General features: G+C 39.9%; 1 non-coding gene across 1 annotated transcript; it reads left to right on the top strand.

Annotated features, from left to right (window-relative positions):
• Positions 1-3,435: 3,435 nt before the first annotated feature.
• Positions 3,436-3,547, top strand: LOC118147491 (U5 spliceosomal RNA). The gene has a single exon (XR_004733948.2). It is a non-coding gene; the product is annotated as a U5 spliceosomal RNA (small nuclear RNA).
• The last annotated feature ends 14,793 nt before the right edge of the window (positions 3,548-18,340 follow it).

Raw genomic sequence — 18,340 nt, 5'->3', positions numbered from 1 at the left:
TTTCCTGGTTGGGTAGGTCAGTTACTGAGGTCTCATTGAATTGGTCAAACGAGGCTTGGGTCAGCCAAGATTTACCCTGTGAAATCATTAGAAAAACAAGCATGGTGTCTTCCCATGTAATTCATGACACTTCTGAATTTGTATATTAAGAGGTTGCATATCAGAATACTTGGTACTTTGTTCAATAGTTTCCAAAAAAAAAAGCAGCAATTCTTATTAAAAGATTAATGCCCAGACTTTTATTTGTCTACCAAATTATTCTAAGCCAAGACAAGAGAATTCTATAAATACATTTTATTGTGGCAGCCTCTCTCTGACTCTCAGAAACTTCTCTCAATGAACGTCATTTTTCAAGGCTGCAATTGTCAGACTGTGCACGCACAGATAAGAGCTCTCCATTCATTGTATAACTCTCGGCGAGGAAACAGTCTCAATTTCTTTCTTAAAAAGCTCTACAGGCTAGAAAAACATGGTTGAAGACAGTATCATTTAAGTTCTCTCTAAAGGGCACAATTTTCCTGAAGCATTTTCCTTAACCCTGTAAGAATCCAGTGTTGCTTCTGCCCAGGTGATTCTTTCAGACCTTTTTTACTAGACAGATATTCCAGCATTTTACTTTAGAATTCAATTGGCAAAATAAATATACATATACCCAAAATAAAATTTCGGTTTGACCTCTATTATCCCATTCAGAAAGGAAGGATTAGACTTTTTGATTCTTAAAAAAAAAAAAAAAAGTTAGACAATGTTTTTTAGATAACAGATAGTGTTCCAGGTGCCAGAAGTTCAGCTGGGTAATAAGACGGTGTTTCTATATTTGTGAAATTTACATTCTGGTAGGGAAGGCAGAATGAGCAAATAAATATATTTTAATGCGTCAGGTGATGAATAGCTACAGAGAAAAACAGAGGAGGAGAGGTGATATGTCTGTTGTAATTGCACAGACAATTAGCTACTGGAGGATGTTTCTCACAAAGATGGTGTCAGTGCTGAAAAAGGAAGACATCAGGAGCTCTAATACAGATGACGGGAATCCTCAGGACGACACGGAGCGCAACCAGCCCAGATTGTAGCAAGTCAGACTTTCTGGGGAAGGGCTACTTCATAGGGATGAACAACTTGAGAGAGATTTAGACAGTCAGCAACGAGTTTGGGGTTGAATGGGTGATCAACACATGAAAACTAAGCCAACAAGACAATTAAACAATATTAGATGAGAAAGGAAAAGTATTAAAAGGTTACAACATAGCTCAATTGTGCAGTTTCCATATAATCCCAATAATGTAAATTGAATATCGAGGTAGACAAAATTATGGCATAACATATTGGAAAGATGGGGGGATGAAAAGAGTATGTGTGTCCATAGGAAAGAATTAAACCCTCATCCTCCCTGGTGGGAAGTCAGAGGGTAATGCTAAAATGAAATTCACCAAAGAGCAAGTCATCTAGACTCAAGGAAATGAATTAAAAAAAAAAAAAAAGCTGAAAGAGGTGCCGCCAAGTGCTCTGAGAGTAGTTAAAATGACACAGTTGTAGAGTTGTTTGATTCTTAAATATTGTGCTTGTATGTATAACTCTAATAAAAATACAAACAAACAACAATAACAAAAAAAACTTTTTTTTAATGAAAGTACATAGAGAAAACATTTGCAGTGAATATAGTTAAGGCAATTTTATATTTAGCCTATATGAAAAAAGTTTACAACTCAATAAGAAGAGAAGCAACCCAATTTTAAAACTGGCAAAAGATTTAACAGATGCTTTAAAAAGAATTCTGTGAATGGCCAACGAACACTTAAAAAGATGTTCAACATCTTTAGTCATGGGGAAATGTAAATTAAAACTAAAATGAAATACTACTACAGACTAAGTGGAATGGGTAAAAAGTTTTTAAAAAGACTTACAATACCAAGCGTTGGCAAGGATGTGAAGTAACGGATTTCTATATATTGCTGGTGAGAGTGTAAAACGGGACAAACACTTTGAAAAGTGGTTTGGTTTTATACAACTAAACTTAAACTTTCTTTATCACTCCTCAATTCCACTCCTAAGTAATTACCCAGAAAGAATTAAAACACAGGCTGGACGTGGTGGCTCACGCCTGTAATCCCACCACTTTAGGAGGCCGAGGCGGGCAGATCACAAAGTCAAGAGATCGAAACCATCTTGACCAACATGGTGAAATCCTGTCTCTACTAAAAATACAAAAATTAGCTAGATGTGGTGGTGCGTGCCTGTAGTCTTGGCTATTGGGGAGGCTGAGGCAGGAAAATCTCTTGAACCCAGGAGGCAGAAGCTGCAGTGAGCCAAGATCGCATGACTGCACTCCAGCCTGGGCAACAGAGCAAGACTCCATCTCCGTCTCAAAAAAATTAAAAAAAAAAAAAAGAATAAAAACACATGTCCCCAGAAAATATTTGTGTGCTATATTCACAGTAGCTTTATTCATAATAATTAAAACCTGTGGGAAAAGCTCATGAATGTCTACCAGGAAGTGGATAAACAAATTGTGTTATATTCAGACAATCAAAAGAACAACCAGTGATACTTGAAACATGAGTAAATCTTGAAATTATTATGCTGAGAAGAAGCCAGACACAGAAGAGTGCATACTCTATGATATCATGTGTCTGAAGCTCTAGAGCAGACAAAACCAATATATACTGTTAGAAACCAGATCCGTGGTGACCTGGGGAGAGAGTGAGAGGGTGCGCTGGCTGGTATTGACTGCAAATGGAAATAAAGGTTGGATATACACTGTATGTTTTAATACTCCCTATGAAATAGGATGTACTCTATATAAGTAAATGGCTAGAGACATGCGTATGCCCATTACATATACATATATAGAGTAGGTGAAGTATAGATGAATACTCCATCTCATATATGGTTATACAGTTGACCCTTGAACTGTGCGGGTCCACTTATACACAGATTTTCTTCTGCCTCTGCCAACCCTGACACAGCAAGATCAACCCTTCCTCTTCCTCTTCAGCCTACTCAACATGAAGACAATGATGAAGGCTTTTGTGATGATCCACTTCCAATGAATGATAGAAAATAGACTTTCTCTTCCTTATGGTTTTCTTAATAACATTTTCCTTTCTCTAGCTTACTTTAATGTTAGATTACAGTATATAATACATACAACATGCAAAATTTGTGTTAATTGTTTATGTTATTGGTAAGACTGCTGGTCAACAGTAGGCTACTGGCATATAAGTTTTGGGGAAGACAAAGTTACATATGGATTTTCAAACTCATTGAGGGGTTGGCACCTCTGACCCCCATGTTGTTCAAGGGTCAGTTGTACTCTCTATTTTAATTGGGAAGACGGTGACAGATGTGTATATATTTGTCAAAACTGAACAAATTCTTCACTTAAAATATATGCATTTCATTGTCTGCAAGTTACACCGTAATGAAAGTCAAACAATGCTCTAGTTTCTCTTCATATAAATCTGTTACCTTTTACTAAAGATTCCCATGGAGATGAACACCTCAGAGTTTTTAAACTAATTTTTTGAGGTCTTGCTTTAGCAGGACTAACCACTGAAAAAAAGTCAAACAATTTTTTTAAAGAAGTGAGTTAAAATTGAAGTTAAAAACTGAATAGCTGGGCCGGGTGCAGTGGCTCACATCTGTAAACCCAGCGCTTTGGGAAGCCAAAGAGGGTGAATCACTTGAGGTCAGGAGTTCAAGACTAGCCTGGCCAACATGCTGAAACCTCATCTCTACTAAAAACACAAAAATTAGCTGGGCGTGGTGGCTCACATTTGCAAATCCGGCTACTCTGGAGGCTGAGGCCTGAGAATCTCCTGAACCTGGGAGGCAGAAGTTGCAGTGAGCCAGGATTGTGTTATTGCAATCAAAATAAATAAATAAATAAAAAGAAAAAGAAAAGAAAAGAAAATTAGTCAGGCATAGTCCCAGCTACCAGGAAGGTTGAGGCAAGAGAATTGCTTGAACCCAGGAGGTGGAGGTTGCAGTGAGCTGAGACACCGTCGCAAAACACAAACACACACACACACACCTTGAATAGGTGGGTTTAAATGAAGATTAAATCAAATGGAAAATAGGTAAATTGGAATATCAAGAAATGATCTAGAGTGCAGCGTAGAAACAAAGAAAGAAAGGCTAAAAGACATGACAAAGAAGGGGAGAAGAACTAACATATTCAGACTGGAATTCCATTAGGGAAGGAGTGAGAAACTTTTCTCTGGTACTATAACGGTGAATCGAAGTTATTCTACACTTAAAACCCACAGAATGTTTAGCACGGAGAGTGAACCCTAATGTCAAACATGAGCTTTGGTTGATGATGTGTCCATGTTTGTTCATTAACTGTAGAATGCAGCACACTGACTGCAATGTTGATGGTGGGAAGGTTGTGTCTATGTGGTCAGGGAGGAGTATGTGGGAACTCTCTAGAGTTTTCATTTAATTTTGCTCTGAATAAAAAACAGCTCTAAAAGATAAAGTCGAGTTTAAAAAAATCAGGTGGCAAGACTTACTATGTTTGAAAATAAAAATGTTTCTCATTCCAGTCTCTTTCTATTATAAGTGATATAAATGATTCTCTATTTAAGGAACGATTTTCAGGCAAAGATCAAATCCAGAGCACTGTCACAAGAATATGGTCTAAAGATGAAACCAAGGATTTGACTCCAAAACCTTTGTTAAAATCTCAGTTAGATTTAAGTGTTTTCCCCATAGACCCTCCTTTCAAACACATCAAAGGCCCTTTTAAGGGTCTTCATATTTGCCTTACCAGCCTTCTCTGTTAAACAATTAGGCTTCTGTAAATTTCACAAGGAGCTCAAAGTAGAGAAAAGATGATCTCTATGAAATCTGTAGGTGTGGCCTTTGTCTAATGGAGTGAATTTATCAATTGATTCATAGGAAGTCCGCAAAGTTTTAAAGGAATTTCATCAGTTTGGACTGAAAGAGACAGAGACAGTACAAAATAAAAAGGCATCTTTGAACTTCTGAACTTCTATTCTTAGAAAACAGGCAGAGAAAACCACTCAACATTAGCATCTGTTTGCTGGCCCTGAGCCATCCTAGCTGTTCTTTAACGAGCTGCCTCTGATGACACCACCTGGAGCAGAGGCACACCGTCCTCTCAGGCATCTATCCACACTGCAGACTTGGGCGCAAAATAGATGAGTGTTTTAAGCCACTAGGTTTGGGGGCAGTTTGTTATTCAGTAATAGAAAACTGATACTGGGGCAAGGCACAGTGGCTCATGCCTGTAATCCTAGCACTTTGGGAGGCCAGAGTGGGTGGAGCACATGAGCTTAGGAGTTCCATCAAAATCATCCTGGCCAACATGGCAAAACCCTGCCCCTTCTGAAAATGCAAAAATTAGCTGGGTGTGGTGGTGAATGCCTGTAATCCTAACTACTCAGGAGGCTGTGGCATGAGAATGACTTGAACCCAGGAGGCAGGAGTTGCAGTGAGCTGAGATCATGCCAGTGCACTCCAGCCTGGGCCACAGAGCAAGATTCCATTTCAAAAAACAAAAAATTCATATTGGTTTTCCAGAATTGATGAAAGATACTGATCCAGAAGATTCCAGAATTCCATTGGATCCCAAGCAGGAACGCTAAAGGAAATAACAAAATACATGATAATAAAACTAGAGACTATCAAAGAAAAAGAGGTCTTAAGCACAGTCAGGAAAAACTGTTACCGATGGTTAATCCTTGGGCCAAGTGTTATCATGTCCACTGTTCTGTTCTTTTAACTGCTTTTAGTGTTTGATAATATTCATAGATATATACAGCTGAAATGTTGCAGTAGGTGAACCAAAAATGAAAGCGATCACTTCAAAAGAGAGAAAACAAAATTAGCACGTGACCTCACGACAGCAACAACGAAAGCCAAAGGACAGAGGAGTAAAATTGTACTACGATAAAAGAATTAATGTGTTAAGAAGGTGACATAAATAAAAATGAAATGGGTGAATGTCTTTATAGCTTCTGGGTAGGGAAAGATTTCTCAATGAGATTTTAAAAAGCACTATCTGTAATAAAAAAGATAAATATGAAAATATTAAAACACTTCAGTTCAAAAGGCATCATTAATAGGAAAATACCCTGCCTGGGCAGCATGGTGAAACCATGTCTCCACAAAAAAACACAAAAAAATTAGCTGGTCATGGTGGCTACAGGCTCACCTATAGTCCCAGCTACCTGGAGGCTGAGATGGGAGGATCACCTGAGGCCAAGGAGGTTGAGGCTGCAGTGCACCATGATCATGCCACTGCACTCCAGCTTGGGCAACAGAGTGAGATTGTATCAAAAAAAAAAAGGAAAATATAAGCCAAGAAATACGAGAGAATTGCAGCATATATAACCAACAAAGTGCTTTTATTCAAAATATTTAAAAGAAAATAACTTAATATCAATAAGATAGACAAGCTAGTGTATTGGTCCATTTTCATACTGCTATAAAAAACTGCCTGTGATTGGGTAATTTATAAAAGAAAGAGGTTTAATTGACTCACAGTTCAGCATGGCCGAGGACACCTCAGGAAACTTAGAATCATGACAGAAGGTGAAGGGGAAGTAAGGCACCTTCTTCACAGGTGGCAGGAAGGAGAAGTGCCAAGTGAAGGGTGAAGCCCCTTATAAAAGCATCAGATGGGCCAGGTGCAGTGACTCATGCCTGTAATTCCAGGAGCAAAGATTGCACCACTGCACTCCAGCCTGGCGACAGAGCAAGACTCCATCTAAAAAAAAAAAAAAAAAAAAAAAACCAGATCTTGTCAAAACTTACTATCAAGAGAACAGCATAGGGGAAACTGCCACCATGAATCAATTACCTCCACCTGGTCTCTCCCTTGCATGTGGGGAGGATAGGGATTATAATTCAAAATGAGATTGGGTGAGGACACAAAGCCTAACCATGTCACCTAGTTAAAAAAAAAAAAAGGCAAAGACTGTGACAGATATTACAGAGGAGGAAAAACACAAATGTAGAGGTTTTCAATCTTATTCATCATCAAGATTTTACAACCATGAAGACATACTGTATTCCCATTAAATTGGAAAAAAAAAAAAAAGTCTGACAAGAACAAGTATTAAGGCTTGGGGCAAGAGGTGCACTTACACACTGCTTTTGGAAAACAATTGGGCATTTCCAATGACAGCTGAAAACACACATCTTGTGTCTTACCCTGCAATTCCATTCCGGATGTATACTCTAAAAACCATTCTTGCCTTTCCTCAGCTGCCATCAAGGTGCTCAGTCCTGAAGAAGCTAAGGCCTTGTTAGGGTGAGGTCCTCACTTCATCCGGCGTCTAGCAATGCCGCCAGGCAGGGCCAGCCCCATGCCTTCCTGCAACATTGCATTCATCTCCGACTCGCCTGCATCTATCTCCTCGACCCTCATTCTGCACGATGATGAGGTAACTGTCACAGAGGATAAGATCAATGCCCTCATTAAAGCAGTCGGTATCATGTTGAACCTTTTTGGCCTGGTTTGTTTGCAAAGGCCCTGGCCAGCGTCAACACTAGAAGCCTCATCTGCAATGCTCCAGCAGCTGATGCTGCACCCGCAGGAAGTCCTGCCTCTCCACTGCTGCTGCTCCAGCTGAGGAAGAAAGTGAAAGCAAAGAAAGAAGAATCCGAGGAGTCTGATGATGACGTGTGCTTTGGTCTTCTTGACTAAACCTCTTTGATAACGTGTTCAATAAAAAGCTGAACTTAAAAAAAGAAAAATTAAATGAAAAAAATTTTTTAAAGTTCTTGCGTAAGAATGTTAAAAAAATCTTGCGTAAAAATTCTTGCGTAAGACCCAGCGTAAGAGTGTTCGTAGGTGCATTGTTTGTAATTAAAAAACTGAGAACAACAAAAATGTCGATAAACAATGGAATGAATTAACGATGTCAGACATTGATACAATGCACTTCCATGTAACAATGAAAATTAATGGAATCCTGTGAAATGCAATAGAACAGATGAATTTTAAAAGCATACTGAGTGAAAAAAAAAGACGAAGTGCACAGATAGCATGATCCCATTAATATAGTGTTCAGTGAGGCAAAACAAAACTATATTGTGTACACACACACACACACACACGTGGTCAAACTATAAAGAAACAAGAAACTGTTTACTATAAAATTATGAATGTGGTTACTTTTAGGAAATAGAGAAGCAAGTGTGACCAGGGAGAGAACACCCGGGGGCTGCAAAGGCGATGCCAATGTTTTAGTTCTTGCCTGGGTGATGCGCACACAGGTGCTCCCTCCAGATGTATTTATTTTGCTCTACATTGATACGCTGTGTTCTTCTGTATGTGTTGGCTATATTCCACAATTTACACCAAAGTTGAGAAGTTTGTGTAGTTTTCTCAGGGTCAAGGTGCTAGTTCCTCACACATTCAGACAAGGCAGTGTGTCACCAAGACCTCATGTGGCCTGTACTGCAGGCTTTCCCAGCGAAAGCCTGTGTGTTCCGCCCACTCCTCTTTCTGCCCTCCTGCCCAGGGCCCTTCGTCTGGGTGTCACCTCTCCTTCTGTTATCTGGAAAGACGATGTGTAAGAGCCTAGTTTGGAAGTCATAATAAAAGAAGCAGATATGGCTTCCTTCTCTTTTGTTATTGCTGCGATAACCCTCACCTGGAGATGTTTGGATGCTTGTGCCTAAAAGGAGAAGGTCAGGTAGTGTGGGAGATGGCAAAAATGAAAGCGCCAAGAACATTACTTCAAGCTTTCATCTCATCACATAGGTGTCTGCCCAATAAAGGAATCCATTTCCATTTGAACGTCAATCTGGAAGTAACTTACTTATTCAGCCATCAGGAGCTGGGGTTTAGCGAAATGAACCCCATCATCAGAATATGAGCAGGACTGAGAGACAGCCAGGTGGATACTCAGCCCTCAAACAGGAGGGAAATAGGATCACTCAGCCCTCAGATTGGAGGGATCTAGGATATAAAAAAGAAATGGCACAGAAAAGGGACAGAAAAGTCACTTGCTGTTCATTAAAAACAAACTCCTGATATAGTGACAAACCTGGCTCCAAATGTAGTAGTGAAAGCGAAATATTGGAAAGAGAATGGAAGCAAAAGAATAGAAGTTACAGATTTAAACTTACCTGTGAAAAATAGGTTAGAAAAAAGGTCCTTCTTATGCTAGAAGCAACTGATATGATTTGGCTTCTTCCCACCCTAATCTCAGCTCCCATAATCCCCACGTGTCATGGGAGGGCTCAGTGGGAGGTAACTTAATCACGGAGATAGGATTTTCCCATGCTGTTCTCATGACAGTGAGGAAGTATCACGAGATCTGATGGTTTTATAAAGGAGAGTTCACCTACATATACTCTCTTGCCTGCCACCATGTAAGATGTGACTTTGTTCCTCATTCACCTTTGCCATGACTGTAAGGCCTCCCCAGCCATGTGGAATTGTGAGTTCATTAACCCTCTTTCCTTATAATTTACCCAGTCTCAGGTAAGTCCTTATAGCAGTAAAAGAATGGAATAATATAGCAACATCCTCCTAGATCAGGTGAGTCCAGGACAAGATCAGCATGGAATACTCGGAAGAGGAGAAACAGGCCAGGGACCCATAGGAAACCAGAAACATCCACTCAGGGACAAATACATTCCTTAAACAGACATCCAGTAAATGCCCATGATGTGGCAGGTTCTGTGCTGAGGAAACAGTGGGGATCAAATTAGCCACAGACTTTCCAACCACTAGTTCCTTCCACAAGCCTTACTTTTGTAAAGATTTCCAGAAAAATCCAGCTGGAATTATAAAGTACTAACAGGATGATATTCTAAACTGATCCCATTCAAGAACGTAACTCAGTCATTCTGTGTCATTCTTGTAAAGTTCTGACTTAAAGGACTCTTTTAAGCGAAGGCACACATACCATGAAGCTTACATTCAGGGTCTCTCACTTGTCATGCCCCTTCTAGAGCCCTGGTAACAGCCAGGAAATTTCTGGCCTAGTCATGGGTCTTGGTAACATTTTCAAAAGAAAGATAATTAAATCTCAATCAGGCAAGACCGTCCCCTTTCTTCCACTTCAACTTCTCCTCCATCACATTTTCCTTCTGTTAAACCACCTCTTTTTTTCAGTTGAGGTCACATTTGGATTTACTGGAATATACTATGTGATTTAGTGTCCCTTCTGGATGTACTGGGTTCTTAAAAGCCATCCTGGTGGAGGCATGCTGGTGGAAGTCTCCCTATCAGCCACAGTACCAACTCCCCTTATGATGTGGCTGTATTTCAGTGTACACATGTGTCCATATCAGAAATATGTGTGTAGTGGAGCAGAAGCAAGGTTTGAAATATACAGAGCCAGAAGCTAGCCTGCGGGAACGTCTCCCGATCAGCACATGTGTAGGATTGTAAGGAGGTTCTCATGGATGCTTAGTCAAAATTTCCTCATCAAGAACATTCTAGTTGGGTGCATGGCTCATGCCTGTAATCCCAGCTACTCAGGAAGATGAGGCAGGAGAATCACTTGAACCTGGGAGGTGGAGGTTGCAGTGAGTGGAGATGGTGCCATTGCACTCTGGGTGATAGAGTGAGACTCCATTTCGGAAAAAAAAATTATCAATAAAAATTCTAAATAACAGATTTTGAGACAAATATCCAAAGAAGAGAAAATACATTTAACCAAGATATCTGTTAACAATTGTAGCATATACAATTACAAACACACCATATCCTTTTTTCATTCTTGGTAGATGTTGCCTGAAATAAAATTTGTCAGAATTCCCCTGTTTGTTTGGACACAGATCTGGAGCAGTAACGCCAATAATGAATATTTCTATAACAGTTCATAGAAAAAAGAATCTAGAGATTTTCCCAAGTTTGACCACAATCCTAAAAATTTGCATAACTTTCCTAATTAAGTTGTAAAGCTAAAAGAAATTTTTTGGCTAGGTGCAATGGCTCATGCCTATAATCCCAGCACTTTGGGAAGCCAAGGCAGGTGGATTACCTGAGGTCAGGAGTTTGAGACCAGTCTGGCCAATACAGTGAAACCCTGTCTCTACTAAAAATATTAAAAAAATTAGCCAGGCATCGTGGTGGGCACCTGTAATCTCAGCTACTCAGGAGGCTGAGGCAGAAGAATCCCTTGAATCCAGGAGGCGGAGGCTGCAGTGAACTGAGATCACATCATTGCACTCAGCCTGCGCAACAAGAGCAAAACTCTGTCTCAAAAAAAAAAAAGAAGGTTTTCTAAACTCAGAAAAATAAAGCCCAAAGTTTAATCAATTATGTTATGGAAACAATTATCTAGCCAGGTGTGGTGGCTCACACCTATAATTCCAGCACTTTGGAAGGCCAAAGCGGGCAGATCACTTGAGGCCAGGAGTTTGAGAACAACCTGGTATAAACATGGCAAAACCCCGTCCCCATACGAAACATTAGCTGGGCATGGTGACATGTGCCTGCAGTCCCAGCTACTCGGGGGGCTGAAGCAGGAGAATCACTTGAACCCATGAGGCAGAAGTTGCAGTGAGCCAAGATCATACCACTGTACTCCAGCCTGGGCAATAGAGTAAGACTCTGCCTTAAAAAAAAAAAAAAGAAAAAAGAAAAGGAAAGAAAACAATTGTGTATTTTCTCACAGAAAATACTACAAAATCACATGGGATACAGCAAAAGAATATTGTTAAAAGGGGATTATAACAGTTGTAGGATAATTAATGAATACAAGTATATTATTTTTCTGGATTTTGAAGTGTTTGTTGTGCTTTTCAGATTTTTTTTAAAAGATTTATAATTTGCTGTAATTTCTCATTCAGGATAAATGTTCACTTTTGCGCTCATTTATTAAATTTGTAATTCTATATTCTTTTTTAAAGAGATCTCTCAAAATGCATAAGTTTCAGGCACCACAAAAATGAATCCATCTCTGTCTCCAGATATTACGATATTTGAATGGGGAGACCCCTAGGCAACCCCTAGGCAAGAAGAGGATCAGGCCGGATAAACCAGCTCCATGGCTAAGGTATTTCCACCTACACACACTGGATGTTTAACACACAATGAACCTTCCACATAGTCACCTCCCACTTCCCCATACTGGCGGCTACAGCTGATTCATTTCTTCTTAGGAGCCTGGAGACACTCTTCACTTGTCTGATTGACCTAAGGTGATCACCTGGTCATTTACCTGAGTCACTTACCTGCTGGAGAATTCTTCACTGGCTCCTTGATAATGACTCTCCCCCTCTCCTCCAGGCAACAAGGAGACCCCAGTGCAGGAAGGGCAGGTTTAGAGAGACTGAATTTGGATAGAGCACAGTATGCCCACAGGCTTTTGTGGATAAAAACTAAGAGAACCATTCGAGGGTGATGAAGATAAAAACTCAGGCGGAGCAAGCAATGAGGAGTCCATCTGAAGAGTAACTCAGGCATAAAGCAACAGTAAAACTCAAGGGGGAAGGTGGAGCACCAGGATTAGGAGACGCAATTGAAGGCTGTTCCTGAGGTCCTTGAACGTGGTCGCAAGCATCATTAGCAGAGTGCCAGCGGTCTGGGCTGGAAAGCAAGTGAAAATGTTTTAGGGAGTTAAGCTGAATCAAACACCACCAGCATAATGTCCCACTTTGTAAGCTTAACATTCAAAGTTCTCAAAATTGGACCTTACTAATCACTCCCAGAATCACCTCCGACTATCAACGCCCGGTGCACACATATCCACAATGTCACACCAACCCCAAAATGAACTATTACTCAGCTTCCCCACCCAAGCAGGCTGCACACTTTGCCCTGTCTCAGTTACTCTCACGATTTACTGAGCATGTTTGGCCAAAACAATGAGCTAGTCCATTCCAGGTCCCACGCCTGGTGCCTGACAGCCATCCTCGCAGAAGATTAAGTAGTACCATCCCCATTTTTCATGAGGGAAATTGCAGAGGGTAGAAATCCTATGCCCCTAGTCACAGAGCCCAGAAGGGCAAGAGCCGAGTCCAGAATCCAAGTCCAGTCCTTTAAACTAACAAAATGGGGTTCTGCCTCTCCAGCCCCCAGTTGCCTCCTGTGGCTGTCTCAGGACTGGCTGGTGGCCTGTGAGAGAAGTGAGCTCTGCAGACCGGGAGCGAAGGTCTACCTGCTGCCCAGAGGAACAGACAGTCCAGCCAAGGGCAGGGTGTTCAGTGATGAGTGTTGGGACCACAGGCTGTGGGTGAACTTGGAAGCATCTCAGGGGCAGCTAGAAGTTGGGGAGCAATGTCCACTGTACCAGAATATTTTATTTTGTATCAAAATTCCTATTCTCATAGTTCAGGACCCAGGGAGAAACTACTGGCAACCATCTCAGTGAGCTAAACACGTGTGTGTCACCGGAATAAGAAACACGTGCAGGTATGCCAGGTGTGGTGGTGCACACCTGTAATCCCAGCACTTTAGGAGGCTGAGGTGGGCAGATCAGTTGAGGTCAGGAGTTTGAGACCAGCCTGGCCAACATGATGAAACCCTGTCTCTACTAAAAATACAAAAGTTAGCTGGGTGTGGTGGCAGGTTCCTGTAAGCCCAGCTAATCTGGAGACTGAGGCAGGAGAATCACTTGAACCGAGGAGGTGGAGGTTGCAGTGAGTCAAGATCACACCACTGCACTCTGGCAGGTAAAGGCCTTCACGGTACTCATAAAACTAAAATGCTTCCTTTTTTTTTTTTTTTTTTTTTTTTTTTGGCCGGGTTTTACTCTGTAGGCGCCAGGCTGCAGTGTAGTGGTGTGATCACAGCTCATGGCAGCATCGACCTCCCAGGCTCAAGTGATCCTGCCATCTCAGCCTTCTGAGTAGGTGTGACCACAGGTGTATGCCACCATACAAAATCATACTATTTTGATTTTTTTTTTGGAGAGGCAGGGGTCTGCCTTTGTTTCCTAGGCTGATCTTAAGCTCATGAACTCAAGTCGTCCTCCTGCCTTGGCCTTCCAGAGTACTAGGATTACAGGTCTGAGCCACTGCACATGGTCTAGAAGCATTTCTTAAAAGGAATGTGACCTTGAAAACTGCCTGAGTTTGCACAGTATTTGGTGAGGTCCCCAATGTCAATTCTCATTCATCCAAGGACTTTATCATTATATTGATAACTGCTTGATAATTCCCATTAGACCGATACAAAATTCAACTTACAGTTGAAATCTGTTCTCACATCTCTTCCCTCACTTATACTCCCACATGGACTCTGTGGTGTAGGGGGAAAAACCAGTGTCGACCATGCCACAGATGCAGAGAAATCCCAGAGAGAAGAATACCTTCCCCAAGGGGACACCACCAGCTTATTTCTCCAGCCTTTTACCAAGTACCTATGAATTATGGTAGACACTTTCCATACATCATTTGAATAAACACAACATCCTAGGAAGTAGAAATTACCCTCATTTTAGAATAGTATTTGATTCTAAAATGTATATGGAAAAGCAAAGGACCAATAATATCCCAGACAGTACTGAACACGATGAACAAAGCAGTGGACTTGTCGGATCTTAACAAATAGCAAGAATTATCGTAAAGCGGGCCATGATAACAAAGCCAATCTAGCACCCGTGCAGGGAGACTCAGACAAGTCAGATCAGACTAGGGAGGCCAGGACAGGACTCACACACATAGATGGAGCTGGATTTGTGACAGAGCAGGCATTGCAAATCAGGGGAAAAAGGAAGCAACTTTCCATAAGTGGTCACATAACTGGTTATTTACATGGCAAATACAGCATTGGACTCCCTACCTCACACCACACACAATAATTAATTACAAGTGAATTAGAGATGTAAAATGACAAAACTATAAAAGATTTAGAATGAAATGCAGGAGAATGTATTTTTTATCTTAAGGAAGGCAGCTTTCTTGAATAATTCTCATAATGTACAAATTACCAAATGTGCAAGTCATAAAGAAAAGTTAAATACATTTGACTATCTTAAAATGTAAAAGTCATGTTTGATGGACACCATAAAGACAAAGCATTGATTATTAACCACATAATAAAATCAACTCCATAAGTAATTTAGCAGAAGACTTCGAAAGACACTTTACCTAACAAGGATCTTGTATTAAAAAAAGAGAGAGAGAGAGCACCTTTTATGATTTATACAAAGCCGTTCAATTTTCTTACTAATTAGGAAAATGCAATTTAAAATTATAATGAGTTCATCTCTGGTTTATTGATTTTAAAAATTAAAAAATTAAAAATAAAACAATTATATTTAAAATAATTCATTTTAACTATAATTAAAATAAAACAAAAAGATACCATTTTATATTGACCAGGGTGGCAAAAATAGAAAAGTCTGAAAACATCAAATGTTGGGAAGGTTGGAGCAGCCAGATTATTTACACACTGATGAAGAAGAATTGGTATAAGTATTTTGGAAAATAATTTGGCATCATCTAATAAATACCTATGTGGATTCCAATAGACCTGCTCATTAGGGAACACTCTAGAAAAACTCTTAACTGTGCAGGAGGAGATATCTGAGGGTGTTCCAGGCAGCACCAGGCAGCACTGTTTGGGTAAACAAAGTAGAAAAAAAGATGCATGTTTATATATATAAAATATCTTGGGTGGAATGTGCAAGAACCAGAGAACGTTGTCGCCTCTGGGAAGGGAACTACGTAGGTAAAAAGTTGCACTTTTGGTCATGTAAACTAAGTACCTAATTCTAAACTTAAAAATTGTGTTAAATAATTCATGTAAAGTTATAGAATACTCCAGCAAGTTAAAAAAAAAAAAAATAGAAGTCTGGACAAGATGAGAGAAGACTGGCAAAATATGTTGTTGAGGCTAGGTTATAGGTGTGTTAAAGTTATATAAAGACCTGCAAAGTTCCGGACTAAGACTCAGAGTAAGCACGTGTTTAAATTCTCTCCACCTTAAGACCTCACGAAATTAACACAGGATGCATTTTAAAGCTATATTCACAGATGAGCTTGCCATTTAAAATTACAACAACAATAACAACAAACAGAATTAACCTACAGAGATGGTTCAAGAAATTATAGTGCAGCCACATGAAATAAAATGATGCAGTCAGAACCCAGGCTCGGAAGCTCCATAGTCCTTCAAAGGGATTTGTTACATCTGGAGGATGAGGGTTTGGGAAAGCATTTCCATTCCATCCCTCTCCACTTGCAAATGGCAGCTGGGTGAGAAATGGACCGGTCCTACCTGTCCTGGGATAAAAGCAGGGTCTCTTTCCCCAGGTTTTAGTTGACTGAATTCAGACAGCAGAGAAAATGTTCAAACCTTGGAAGAGGAGTCATGTAACAAAATGGAAATAGATCACTATTTTTAGTACCAAAATGCTTGAAACAATCCATATGTCCATCAATACGGAGTCAGCTGAATAAAGTGTGGTATATCCACATAGCAGAGCATTACGCAGCTGCAAAATAAGGACTATCTCTCTAACCTAAAACAGATCCATCTCTGAAATATATTATTAAGTGAAAAAACAAAATGGACGAAATCATTTGATATTGTTATTTATTGGGAAATAGTGTAGAGTGAATATATATGCCAATTTGCTTATATGTAGTTTTCTAAATGAAAGAAATAACCAAAAACTGACCAGGCACGGTGACTCATGCCTGAAACCCCACCACTTTGGGAGGCAGAGGTGGGCAAATCACCTGAGGTCAGGAGTTCGAGACCAACCTTATCAACGTGGTAAAACCCTGTCTCTGCTAAAAATACAAAAATTAGCTGAGCCTGGTGGCATGTGCCTGCAGTCCTGGCTACTTGCTGCGGGGAGGGGGAGCAGTTGCTGAGACAGGAGAATCATCTGAACCGGGAAAGTACTTGGGCGCTTGAGCCGAGATTGTGCCACTGTTCTCCAGCCTTGGCAACAAAGTGAGACTCCATCTCAAGAATAAATAAATAAATAAAATAACCAAAAACTAATGGAAAGTTTAACCTGTAGGAGAAGGACAAAACAGGAAGAAGACACAGAAAGCAGACAAGTCTGACTATATACCATGTTCAGTACATTCTATTTTGGAACCCTGTAATTATTTTACATAAATAAATTAAACTAAATGAAACATAGCTTAAAAACTTTAAAAGCAATCTCAAAATTGAAATAAAAATGAAACAAGTGGATCTAATTGCTGGTGGCAAAACCCCACAGAGAGGAATTCTTTCCATGGATTTCAAAGCACAGTAATTTAACTGCATGTCCCCAGTGGGAGATCCCTTGACAACAGAAGGGAACTGCAGGTAACCTTAGCTTCTTTTCAGTAACTGTACATTTGTGGTAATTGTTGGCATTGTTTTTGGAGACTGCAAATAAATAATTTGAGTGAAGTTAATAGAAGTCAAAGTTTTGGCGTCAGTGAAAAAAGATACGTAAGTATAAGATCAATGAAATTAAATAGAAGCCCCTATAGTCTTACATTTAAAGTGGAACTATCAGTTTGAACTCATGATGTGTTTTAGAAGAAGAGGAAGAAGAGAAGGAAGAGGAAGAAGAGGAATGAGGTGAAGGAGAAAAAGAAGAAGAAACCCATATATCCTAGCTCTGTCTACCAAAACAGCTACGAAACTATGAAATGACCAGCTCAATAGCAATGAGTATCCCTGGGGTGTAGATCATGGTGATTAAATATCATTTATCTCTAAAAGAAACTAAGGCCCCCTAAAGAGCCCATTACTTAAAAATATAGGCTGAGCCCACTTTGAGGACACAGAAAAATGCATATGGGAGAAATAATATAGAAATGTATTATTTGAAATGTACCCCAAATTAAGAACACTGCTAATGAGATCATTTCTGAAGGACTCGGGAGATAATCTGAAGAGGCTCCATTGCCAAGGATGGGACATCTTGAACATCAGAAGAATAAAACTGGCTCTAATGAAAACACTACAAATGCATTTAAATCCACAAGTTGACAATGATCCTAAATACATTAAAAAGTACAAAAGCAAAAATAATGGATGGCTTTGGAGGAATCTAATTAACATACACATTGTTTTGAACATTGGCAGATGCAGAGTTAAGAGACAGCATTTCACCTGCATTTCCCGTGCATCTTGGGATAACCAAATAGCTGACGATGAGATGTTTCTCTCTATAGACGTATTCCAGTTAATAAAGAAAGAAGGAATAATAAAATACAACAATTTTGCGACCATTGATGAAATAAAAGATCAAGTTAATGACTATCAAAAATTGCAAAAAAGAGAGAAAATCAGGTATTACGTACATCCAAATGGAAGTATGCATTCCTAAGTATGAAGTATTCTTGTGATAGATAAGTGGGTGATAAATAGCAGATGACAAAATGGATAAATAAACAGACAGACGAATGAATGGATGGATGGATGGATGGATGGATGGATGGA

Source organism: Callithrix jacchus, chromosome 14 (genome assembly GCF_049354715.1).
Source record: "Callithrix jacchus isolate 240 chromosome 14, calJac240_pri, whole genome shotgun sequence".
NCBI classification, from domain to species: Eukaryota; Metazoa; Chordata; class Mammalia; order Primates; family Cebidae; genus Callithrix; species Callithrix jacchus.
Note: the sequence above shows the minus strand (reverse complement) of the source record. Positions and strands in the feature narration are given on the sequence as shown.